Below are 12,211 nucleotides of genomic sequence, written 5' to 3'. Positions count from 1 at the left end.
GTGTTCCTTCTCCAATCACCTGCTCCCCACTCCAGAAGTTTCTTTCCTTTTTTAAAACTCCCATCATCTCTTTCACAAACTTTGACTTAAGATTTTTTTCATCCTTACCCAAGGACATTTTTTTGTTCAGATAGAGTGGGACGGAGAGAGAGGAAGAGAGAGAGAGAGAGAGAAACATCGATGTGTAAAGGACACATTGAGTGGCTGCCACCTGCATGACCCAACCAGGGCCGAGGACAAACTGCAACCGAGGTACATGCCCTTAGTGGAAACTGAACCCTGGTCTCTCTGGACTGCAGGCCGGCACTCTAACTGCTGAGCCAAACCGGCCAGGGCTGACTTATGATTTTGAAATGTGTGTGTATTACTCAGAATAAAAGCTAACAGTTCTGTGTTGGCATCGAGGCCCTACTTCATCTGCCCCACCACCTCTGAGCATCTCTCTCTCCACCCAGTCCCCTGGCTACTTTCAGTTCTTTGAATGCTTTGGGCAGGTCTGGCCTTTGCAACTGCTTTTCCTTTGCTCAGAATTTTCTTTCTCCTGTTCCTTTCTTCTTTCAGGTCTCTGCTCAAATTTCCCCTTCTCAGGAAGATCCTCCCTGACCATCCTATCTAGTACAGCGCGCGCTCTCTCTCTCCTCTCTCTCCCTCACACACACACACACACATGCTTGTGCAACTCTTCATGTGGCTTATCAGCAAGTTCTGAGACACAATACATGGTGTCCCTCTGTAGCCAGCTTCCTTTGGTGCACCAGCAGGTGGATTTTCAGCAAGTCCTGCTGCTACATCTCAGCAATTCCTTAGTCATGCAGCCTAACAGACATGCACTCTGCTATCAGGTATGGGCTGGGGGGAAGGGCTCTCCCTTGGGGGATCCATCTCACCCTGGGCATAGTAGCTGCTTCCTATTCTGCAATTCCTGTGTTCTTTCTCTTTACATTTTAAAAACAGCTTTATTGAGATCTAATGTGTCTGCCATATGCTGTGCCCATTAAAGTGTATACTTCATTGTTTTTTCTCATCTTTTTATGTTTTCATTAATTTTTTATGTTTTCATTAATTTTTTTTAGAGAGAGAGGAAGGGAGAGAGAGATAGAAATACCGATGTGAGAGAGAAACATCAATTGGCTGTCTCCTGCACGCCCCCTAATGGGAATCAAGCCCACAACCCAGGCATGTGCCCTGACCAGGAATTGAATGGGGACCTCTCAGTCCATAGGACTATGCTCCATCCACTGAGCCACACCTGCTGGGTGACACTTTATTGTTTTATCATCTTACAGATATGTGCATCCATCACAATTGTCAGCTTCAGAACATTTTAACCATCTCTTTCTCTTTTACTTTTAATTATAATTGACATACACTATTATATTAGTTTCAGGTACACAACATAGTGATTTGACATTTTTATACCTTACAAAGTGATTCCCCTCACTAAGTCTAGGACCTCTCTGACTCCAAACACAATTATTACAATATTAAATGTTCCCTCTACTGTTCTTTACATCCCCATGGCTACTTTTATAACTGGCCGTCTGCACACATTGATCCTTTAACCCTTTTCACCCACCTCCCCAACATCCCTCCTGTCTGGCAACCATCAGGCAGTTCTCTGTATCTATGAGTTTGTTTCTGTTTTGTTTGTTCATTTACTTTGATTTTTAGATTCTACGTATAAGTGAAACTGTGCAGTAATTCACTTAACATAATACCCTCTGGCCCATGCATTAGCAAGATTTCATTTTTCTTTATGATTAATATTCCATTGTCTATATGTACATCCGGTTCTTCTTTTTAGAGACAGAGACAGGAAGGGAGAAGGAGAGAGAGAGAAATATCAATGTGAGAAACATTGATCAGTTGCCTCCCATACGCACCTTGACCAGGGATTGAATTTACAACCTGGGTATGTGCCCCAATTGGGAATTGAACCCATGACCCTTCTGCTCACAGAACAGTGCTCTGGTCAACAGAGCCACACAGGATAGGGCAGGCATCACCCCTCTCTATCTGTTCATCTACCAGTGGACGCTTAGATTACTTCCGTATGCTGGTGGTTGTAAATACTGTTGTGGAGAACATAGAAGTGCATATATCTTTTGAATTAGAGTTTTGAATTTCTTTGCATGAATACACAGAAGTAGTTTTGCTGGATCATAGGATAGTTCTATTTTTAAATTTTTGAGGAATCTCCATACTGTTTTCCACAGGGGCTGTGACGATTTACCTTCCCACCAACAGGGCATGAGGGGTTCCTTTTCTCCACATCCCCACCAACACTTGTTGATTGATTGATTATAGCCACTCTGACAGGTGTGAGGTGATATCTCCCTGTGGATTGATTTGCATTCTCCTGATAATTAGTGATGCTGAGCATCTTTTTATATGTCTGTTGACCATCTGTCTGTCCTTTTAGGAGAAACATCTATTCATATCCTCTCATTTTCTTTTTATTCCTCACCTAAGAATATTATTCTATTTATCTTCAGATAGAGAGGGAGGGAGGGAGAGACAAAAAGAGAGAAACATGGACATGAGAGGGACACATCAACTGGCTGCCTGCAGGACCCCAACCAGGGCTGAGGATGAACCACAGCCGAGGTATGTGCCCTTGACCAGAATCAAACCTGTGATTCATTGGTCCATGGTCCGACTCTGTAATAGCTGAGACAAACCAGCCAGGGCTTCTGATCATTTTTTAATTGGATTGTTTGTTTTTTAATGTTGAGTTAGATGTGTTCCTTATATATTTGAAATATTAATCCCTAATCAGACAACCATGTGTAAATCTCTTCTCCTTTTCAGTAGGCTGCCTTCATTTTGTTGATGGTTTCCTTCACGGTACAAAGCTTTTACTTGGGTGCAGTCCCATTTCTTTGTTTTTGTTTTTGTTGTCTTTGCTCCAGGAGACATGTCTAAAATAAACATTACTGAGACCGGACTTCCACTCAGAATGGCAGAGAGGTAACCGTGGTATCACCTCCTCCCATGACCACACCAGAATGACAACTAAACTACAGCACAACCATCCTTCAGAACTGCCTGACCCCAAGCTGAATGGAAGTCCTATAATTACAGAATTAAAGCAGCAGCCACACCGGGACTGGTAGGAGGGGCTATGGCAGACGGGCTGGTCCCACACCCACATGTGGCGGATAAAAGTCAGGAGGACACCTTGGCTGGGAAGGTCCTCCTGAGGACTGAGGGGTCCCTGCCCCACACCAGGTGCTCCACTCAGGGTTCCAGTGCCAGGAAGAGAAACCCCATCACTTCTGGCTGTACAACCAGTGGGAACTGAGGTTGAGGAAGGCTGAGGCTGCAGGACCCCAGGCAGCTCCTCTTAAAGGGCCCATGCACAGCCTTACTCGGGCTTGTTCCTTCTGGGCTCCAGCATCGAGGAGGCAGCTGGAAAAGCACCAGAGACATACAGGGAACAACTGAGTTTTCTGGCATTGGGGCGAGAGCTGAAGCCGCAGCTTTCTCCCAGACAGATGTGCTGTCAGAGGTCATTGTTCCTTTGGTGAGCCCCTCCCCCACAGGGCAGGCTGACAGGCACCATACCTGGGACTACAGCAACCTGCCTCACACTGTTTGCCCTGCCCTGGTGATTCCCTGAGGCCCCACCCCACCCAACTTTCAGGCCCACCCAAGTTGTTTCCAGTGGCTTTACAATAAAATTGGCCTATCTTGGATCCTGCTTCAGATTTTCCTAAAATCTCTGAAACAAGCAGTATCTGGTCTCAGCAAGCCCCATACCTCTTGCTAAGTGGCCCCAAGCCTGGCAATAGAAGCAGCCAGCCTTGGTTCACAGCATGACTTTGCCTGGGCACCTCCAAGCCCAGCACAAGAAGCAGCCATCTGCAGATCTCTTTGTAGCTTATGCCAGGTGGCCCTGGGTAGAACACAGGCAGTGGCTGACCTTGCCCCAGAGCCAGCACACCCAGTGGACAGCTTCAGACCACATTGAAACACCACCACCCAACCACCCCCACAGTGACACACTCAAGGAGTGGACTCAGTGGGTACCAGAGCCCTGCTGAAGTAAGTCTTGCTCTGTGTGGAGGGCCCCTGCACAGCTGATCCTCCAAGGTGGTCAGAGGCCAGTGGTCAGTGGGCACAGCCAGTCCTTGCAGCTGATCAGCCTGAGTAAATTCCTCCCACTGATGTGCCAATAGCAATCAAGACTCAATTACAGCAGAAGGCTATATAGTCCATATGAAGGCTGTACCTCAAGGGCTCACCTGGGGTGACCACGGAGGCTGTGCCACTGAACCCTACAGGACACATACAACAACAGGCCACATCCCCTAAGGCAATAGAAACAAAGAAGAAAATGAACACATGGGACTACATCAAACTCAAAAGCTTCTGCACAGCGAAAAATACAATCATCAAAACGGAAATGCTACCCACTGTATGAGAGAGCATAATTGCCAATGATATATCAGATAAGGGGTTAATTTCCAATACATATAGAGTGCTCATACAACTCCACAAAAGGAAGACAAAGAATCCAATTAAAAATGGGCAAAGGAACTAAATAGAAACCCCTCCAAACAGGACATACAAATGGCTAAGAGACATATGAAGAAATGCTCCTCATCACTAATCATCAGAGAGATGCAATTTAAAACAAAAATGAGGTATCACCTCACACCTTTCAGAATGACTTCCATCAACAAATCATCAAACAACAAGTGTTGACAAAGATGTGGAGAAAAGGGGACTCTAGTTCACTGCTGGTGGGAATGCAGACTGGTACAGCCACTATGGAAAACAATATGGTGTTACCTCAAAAAATTAAAAATTGAACTACCATTTGACCCAGTGATTTCACTTCTAGGAATATACCCTAAGAAGCCTAAAACACCAATCAGAAAGAATATATGTAGCCCCATGTTTGTAGCAGCACTATTTACAATAGCTAAGATCTGGAAACAGCCCAAGTGTCCATCAGTAGACGAATGGATCAAAAAGCTGTGGTACATATACACAATGGAGTACTATGCAGCTGTAAGAAAGAAAGATCTCTTATCCTTTGAGACTACATGGAGAGACCTGGAAAGTATCATCCTAAGTGAAACAAGCCAAACAGAGAAAGACAAGTTTCATATGATCTCACTTATTTGTGAAATATAATGAACATAACAGTCTGAGGAAGGAGGTAGTCCCAGAGGCGTGGAAGTGGGATAAAGACTGACAATCCCCTAAATAGGGGGGTGGTGGGGGAGAGACAAACCACAGAACTTATATGCTTGTATGCAAGAACAGTGGACATGGACAACAAACTGGGGACAGGGCAGGGAGGGAGCAGGAGGGTGGAATCAGTGGGGGGAAAAGGAGAAACATCTGTAACAAAAATTAATCAATAAAAAAAAAAAGTTAAAAAAAAAAAAAAAAAGAATTAGGGCCCATTAAGTGACTTCCCAGGAAATCTTTCTTTATGCTGCAAGCTGAACTTTTTGTGAAAAACTTGGTTCCATGACCTACCATGGTAGCTTGCTTTTGTTTGGATTTTGCACTAAGTGGCTCTAAACTCTCTTAGATATATAAGGATTAACTCTAAGTTCTTAGAAAGAGCTCATAATGCAAGACCAAACTGTTATAAGTGGTACATGAAGATATAGTCAATGGACCGATCAATCCATTAGCAAGGCTTATCTAATTAATTTCTGGATTTCTCTTAGACTCTCTAAAGTGGTTGACATCCAAATACTCCTGAGTATTATTATTTTAAATGTGATGGTAAATATCTCATTAGAATTCCACTTTCTTGTCTTTCCCCATAAAAACCTATCTATAAATCTGTGATGTGCTTAGCAGCAAAAATATTGGAAGATGAACAATTACGAAAATAGCATCTGATAAAAAGGAACCTGCCAGTTACTCAACAGCTGTCTGAAGCCTGGAGATGTGATGGTCTCTCATGCCAGTATGGGCAAAACAAGATTAAAAAGGCAATGCGGAAAGCAGGGACAAAGTCAAGGCATCTCTTACCTCTAGGACTGGAGTGCTCTCTTATCAGCCTCTGGCATGTGGCTAGACAATTAGATGATGAGAAAAGATAGGAGCTGGAAAAAAAAAAGCACATTTGAGAGACTGGGTTTTGTGCAGCTCTCAACCTGATCTCCACCATTGTTTTACCACCCTATGGCCTTGCACAGTGCCCTTCTATTTTTTTTTTTTTTTTACTCTTTTCCAGTCCCAGTGATGCTGACCCTGTCAGTGTATACATTCACAGAAAGTGAAAAAGCTTCTTTCTGGCTGCAAGGCTGCTGGCCTCTGGAACCACCCTCCACTCCTCTCTGCCTCATTGACTCCCCATTTCATTAGAGCTTACACCTGAAATCACAGCCCTCTGCTCCCTCCAGGTACCTCTGCATTTCTCTTGCCTTGAGACATTTCTTTAAAGCCAGGAAATTTATAAGAATTAGCAAATCTATCTGTTAATCTACTCTACCAATTCATATGCATTTTCTCTATAAATCTGGTGTCTACTATCACACACTATTTAAATCTATGGAAACTTTGTCATGAAAATCTCTGTATAAAATTGAGAGGGATTCCAAGGAGTGTGTTGCATCCCTGGATGTCAGAAGACAAGTCCCCCTCATGACTGTCTTTGGGAAACTGTGGAAACAGATTTAATGCTTTGGTAGACTATCTCCCTTTTATATTTTTTTGGCCTTGGTCTCCCATTTCCCCTGAATATGTCCTCCTTCAAATATTTATTCACTGATAATCGGGAAAACATAGAGAAAGATAGTATGGCATGTCAGAACAACATGACCTCTTGATTTCTGCAGAAATAGTCTATAGAAATATTATCTTGCTCCCTTTGCATGTCCTCTACAAGCTGTAGGTGAATGTAGGCAGGGCTCTCTGAGAGAAAGGGTGTGAGAGACCTGCCCAGGAGCTTGCCAGCTGTCCTGGTGGCTCTAGTATCCAGTTGCAGCTGCTGTCACCCCCTCACTCCCAACAGGCCCTGTGCAGTGAGGATTCATGCCAGAATCAGGTAGCCAACATAGCCTGAGCAGCCAGGGAGACAGAGAGTTTGAAAGGTGAGATTAAAGCCCCCCCAGGCTCTGGAATGCTCCCCAAAGATTAGCAAATGAGCCAGGAAGGATGCACAGACTTCTTGTCCACAATCAGTTGGGGAGGGGCTCAAGGGTGCCCAAACTGCTCTCTTTGTACTGGCAACAGGCACACAAGGCCTCACTCACTGACCCTTCAATTCCTTTGTTTGATGGTTTGGTTAAAAGAGTCAAGACAACATTTAACCCCTCCAGCACCCAGCCACAATCACCACCAAATCTAAGAACCCCTGAAAATGCTAATTGCTTCAGGATTCTATCATTCTCAGCAGTTTTTAGTTTTAATATTTCTTACAGAGGTAATTTTAACAAAAAATGAAGATGTCATTTAAAAGTACTTCCCCACGGCCCCTCACATGTCTATAAGCTTGGAGCCCAAGTGGAAATTAGGTTAAGGACTCTCAGTAGAAAGCAGGTGATAAGATGAATTTTATTAAAAAAATCCCCTGAGAATCATTAAAATGCTTAATATAGCAGGGTGGCAACTACTTTACAGACCCTAAATAGTACTAGTTGTCAAGTTATAGCATAAGAACTTATAACCTTGTTAGTTAGAAAGAGAAAATGACTGCTGTTAATTCTTTGAAATATTATTTGCAGATGGGGGGAGACTATGTAAGTAATGAATAATATTGATATTGAATTAATTGCTTAGAAATCAAACTTAATCAATCATATTTTTCCTGAACTTTAAATAACATGCCTTAGAGCTAAACTTAACCAAAAGTTTTACCAGCATTATGGTAAAAATCAACGTATTGAATTGACCCATGTTTTTCCTAAATGGAACATTGACAGACAGAATTACTTTTATTGACTTGCAATTCCCATTATCTTAACTCTTTAAATTGTATTTCAGACACCACTAGCTTTTAAGGATGAAGATGTAAAACATTTGTATAAATTATTTTTTGTTTGGTTGCATTTAATAATAGGTAGCATTTTACTATTAACATTTAAATTTAGATTAGAAGAATGGGTCTAACAAAAATGAGTTAAAAGCATTGTTCAGGTTTGTACTTACAGATACATGAAAAGCTGGAAGAAAAAAATCTTTAATACCTAGTATATACATCATGTGAATTCTCTGTGAACATAATTGAGAATGATATCCAATAAGCCTTCGAAATCCATTCTGCACAGAGTTTGATAGAAATCACCATACTAAATTTTTTTTCCTATGTATCCAGTTTTAAGTCTATAGTCTCACAAAAGTGGATACTAATAATTCAGTAAACCAATTTCCTAAGGTTTCTTCTATGCATACCTTTCCTTTCTGTTGGTATAAAGAATGTACAATGAACTCCCCCCCCCACACACACACACACACACACACACACTCACAAACACACACAGTCAGGTCTAAAATCACACAGCAAAGGTCTTTTCTTCCCCCACTCTCATGAAAGTTTAGTCATTTTTATTGCTCTAATGAAGTGTAATGCCACCTTGAATCCAGATAATTAGAGACCATGTAGGAAAGAAAGGGGTAATCATGACTTGGAAGATGAATAGCTGACTTTTTGTAGACAAAACTAAAACTTAGAATGCACCCAAACAAACGGTACACCTGGCATTATAACATGGACAAAGTATGAAGAGAACTGTGAAAAAGCAATACATTTTCCCCTAAGAATATCTGATTCCCTTCACCGCCTCCCTTCTTCTCCTTTATCTTATATACAAAGTGGCCATGAAGTACACATTCTGATATAATATGGCTGAATTATGAAGGCAGTTTGAATTGTGTTTTCTTTTGTGTATATTCCTTAAAAATAGAGACAACTTGAAGTTCAAATCTAAAGAGCTGGCCATTTGAGATAATGCCAAAATATTATCCCTCTGGATCAATAATTACATAGGATGATCTGTCCAACTTTTGACCCTTCCTATGCAAAGGAAATTACCAGCACTACATTAGTATTTTGTTTGAATTAGGTTTTTGTGAGCATTCATTTCCATATTCCTCTTTTTTTTCTGCATGTTGGGTCACTTCTACTGGCCTCTGCTGACAAATGGTTGAGTCTACATCAGTGGTTACCCTCCATGACCAAATATGTGCAATGTAAAATACAATTTATAATTAGGTAATGTTTCTGACATCAATTCAGAAGCATGAGCACTAATAGTAAAGGATGCTTTTGATTTAAATCATTCTAATAATGACTTTTTTAAATGATGAAAATGTTTTATAAATTTGAAAATATCAGTAACCCCCCAAAACAATAAATTATTATAGAAAAATATTTTGAAAGAAAAAAGCTTTATTATTTCTGATGGGACAATACTGTTTTAATGGCATATTTTAGAGTTGTTTGGCAATGAATCAAAATTTCCTACAAATTTTGTGGTTGGTCTGTCAGTTCCCAATTATTTTCTTGAAGAAGCTCGTTAGAGAAATGAAAATCAATCACTTTGGTTGATCTATGGAAACTTTTCACCAGGTACTGCAGCAAGATATTCATAACATCCTGTAGAAACGCCAGGGTGGGTCTTTCTCCATCACAGACTGGTAGTAGGTCAAAGGAAGGGACTCAAAATGACACATTTTAATTTTGCTATGAAAACACCCAAGCAAGATCTTGCTCCAGCAATTTCTCTATGAACTGAGTGATTGTGTGTTTAAAAAAATCTTGTAGAAACTCAGAGGGTTTTCTTTAAAAGGGAAGCATTTCTCAAAGATGAAGAAATGAGAGAATTTAGTGTTTCCCCCACCCACTCACCCCAAATGAATTCTTGTATTTCAATTCAAAACTTACTTGCTTTCTTTTTAAAAGAGAGTGTGCATCTTGGCAAGAGTTTGTCCTAAATGTTATTTCTCAGTAAATCATCCTAAATGATTATGAAAATTATCCATGTCAGAAATGTTTGTGGAAAGCCTTTGGGCAAACCAGGCAAATTGGAACATGCAAAATTAGGATCTCTGGCCAATTAGGAAGGCCCGCTATTTCCAAAGTGGTGTGTGTGTGTGTGTCGCGCGTGTTTGGATAACTAGGTGTGTAAAAGCAAGGAAGCAAAACCGCGTGCAGTTCTCACGTGAATAGAATAATTCTGTGAAATTGCAGCTACAAATTACTCTTAGGATGTAAAGACTTAGAAAGTCTTTGCTCTTTGAACTGGGAACAGAGTCCCACCCTAGGCCTCAGAGACTCAAATAATCCGACCAGGAGCTCTATGCACGGGGCCTCAGAGGCTCAAAGAATCCGACCAGGAGCTCTACGCACGGCGGGACACCTGGGCCGCTCGCAGCCCCAAGGGCGGCGCTAGAGGAAGAGCGTGGAGGCCCAGAGCCCCGGTCCGACGTGGGCTCCTAGCGCCGAGCAAGGACTGTGATCAAGTCTCGGACCCAGGGAGCAAGCCCTGCATGTCTCATTTTTAGTTGAAGATTATCTTAAGATTGGCCTTGGCCTTCTGCCTGGAAGTTTGGGGTAGGGTCCAGGGTGCCAGTTTCTTCCTGGGGGCAGTGGGTGGGGCAGAGCGAGGGGCAGTGGCTCCCGGGTGCCCTGCGAGGCGCCTTTACCTGTCGAGTGTAGAAACGCGTAGTTGACATCCCCTTTGGGACAGTGCAGGGCTTCTGGTTGCAGGCACAGGCCGCCTTCCGGGAGGTGGCCCTCGGGGGCTCGCTCCCGCCGCTCTCAGCCGGCTTCTGGGAGTCTCCGTACAGCAGAGCTGGGCAAGGACAAGGAATGTGGATCTCGCTCAGCCGCCGAAGGGCTGGGCTCCCCAGCCCCCTCCCATCCTGGACGAAGTAACATGGACTCTACTGCAGGGGATGCAGAGCTGAGAAGGGGGCTGTGCACCGCGGCCCTGAGGCACCTCGCCCAGTTCGCCTCCCTCCCCCTGGGCACCGGCACTCACCCCACAGCTTGTTTCCGATGCCACCCGTGAACTTCTGGGCCACCTGACACCAGACTCTGCTGTAAGGAAAGGCAGGCAGAAGGTCGGCGAGGCAGAAAGAGAAGAGCAGACAGACGGACGTGTGAAATTTCGTTCGATGTGAACAACGCCAATAAACCGGGGGTGCAGGAAGGGGCTACCCAGGGTTTGGCACCGCAGGCACGTGCGGGAGGTGCGCGGGAGCTTGGCGATCTCGCCTGGCCCTCAGTTTTCCAATTATTTTCCCAAGGAGAAGCCCACATCGCGGTCCCCTGCACTTGCCTTCTAGTGCCAGTCGGTTCAGGCAAACTCCCTCCCCTACCTGCTCGCTGGGGCGAGTTTTCCTAGACACCGAGCCTGTCCATTTCCTCGCAGCCTCTCCTTTTAAACCAAGTTTTTTCTCCCCTTTCCAATTTTTCCTTTCCACACTGGTACTCTGTCCCATTCCAGGTACAGACACCAAGATGGTGGCAGTGTCCCAGGCCCGCGGAATTGAGGGTCGAGGAGGCGCCTGTCATGGGAAGGCTCGCCCGGACTTCCGTGGAATAGGCCCAGGATTGTTGGAGCGTCTTCTTATGGGATAAAGACCTGTAGGGTTTTGGTCTCTTGGGCCATCAGGAACCTACCTGGAGAGCAGGGCAAAGCCACCAAAGTTTCCTGTTGCAGGTGGAAAACCTCCTTCGTCTTCCCTAGCTCTGCAAACCCCAGTCCACCCTCACAGCTCGCCTGCTGCAGGTCCTGATTCTCCTACCTGTGCCGAGGTTCTCGGGATCCCCAAAGCCATCTTCAGACCCGAAGGACCAAAAGCTGGAGCCAGGAGATGCCATTGGCGCTGCGAGATTGGAGCAGATCGCCTCCGAGTGCGAAGTGTCCGGGAGCTGCCCTAGGCTCGGTCCTGAGCGCGTGCGTGTGTGTGGAAGGAGGAGGGCACCGCGCGGGGACCTGCGTGGCCGCGGGACAGAAGGTGAGTTTCACTCAGGGGCAGAAAACGTGCGTGTCTGAATGTGCGTGCGCACGTGTGTGTGTGTGTGTGTGTGTGTGTGTGTGTATTAGAGTTACTTAGGGTTTCTAGACTAGGCAAGGCTCTGAAAGCTGTGAATGTTAAATAGGGAAGGGAAGGGCGGATTCTCAGACAGGAGAGGGGAAAGCTCTGAGAGCCCCAATGATTTTGAAGGTGAGGAAACCCCCTGCGGATGGATCAGGGGGCGGTGGAGCCAAAAATGGGAGCGGGAGGG

The 12,211-nt window shown here is 44.3% G+C and overlaps 1 pseudogene; it reads right to left on the bottom strand.

The window, feature by feature from the left end:
* Nucleotides 1-9,367: 9,367 nt before the first annotated feature.
* Nucleotides 9,368-11,825, bottom strand: LOC118640689 (annotated as a pseudogene).
* Nucleotides 11,826-12,211: the final 386 nt, after the last annotated feature.

This window comes from Molossus molossus, unplaced genomic scaffold (assembly GCF_014108415.1).
Source record: "Molossus molossus isolate mMolMol1 unplaced genomic scaffold, mMolMol1.p scaffold_m16_p_1, whole genome shotgun sequence".
Taxonomy (NCBI): Eukaryota; Metazoa; Chordata; class Mammalia; order Chiroptera; family Molossidae; genus Molossus; species Molossus molossus.
The sequence above is the reverse complement of the archived record's forward strand: the minus strand, read 5'-3'. Positions and strand labels throughout refer to the sequence as shown.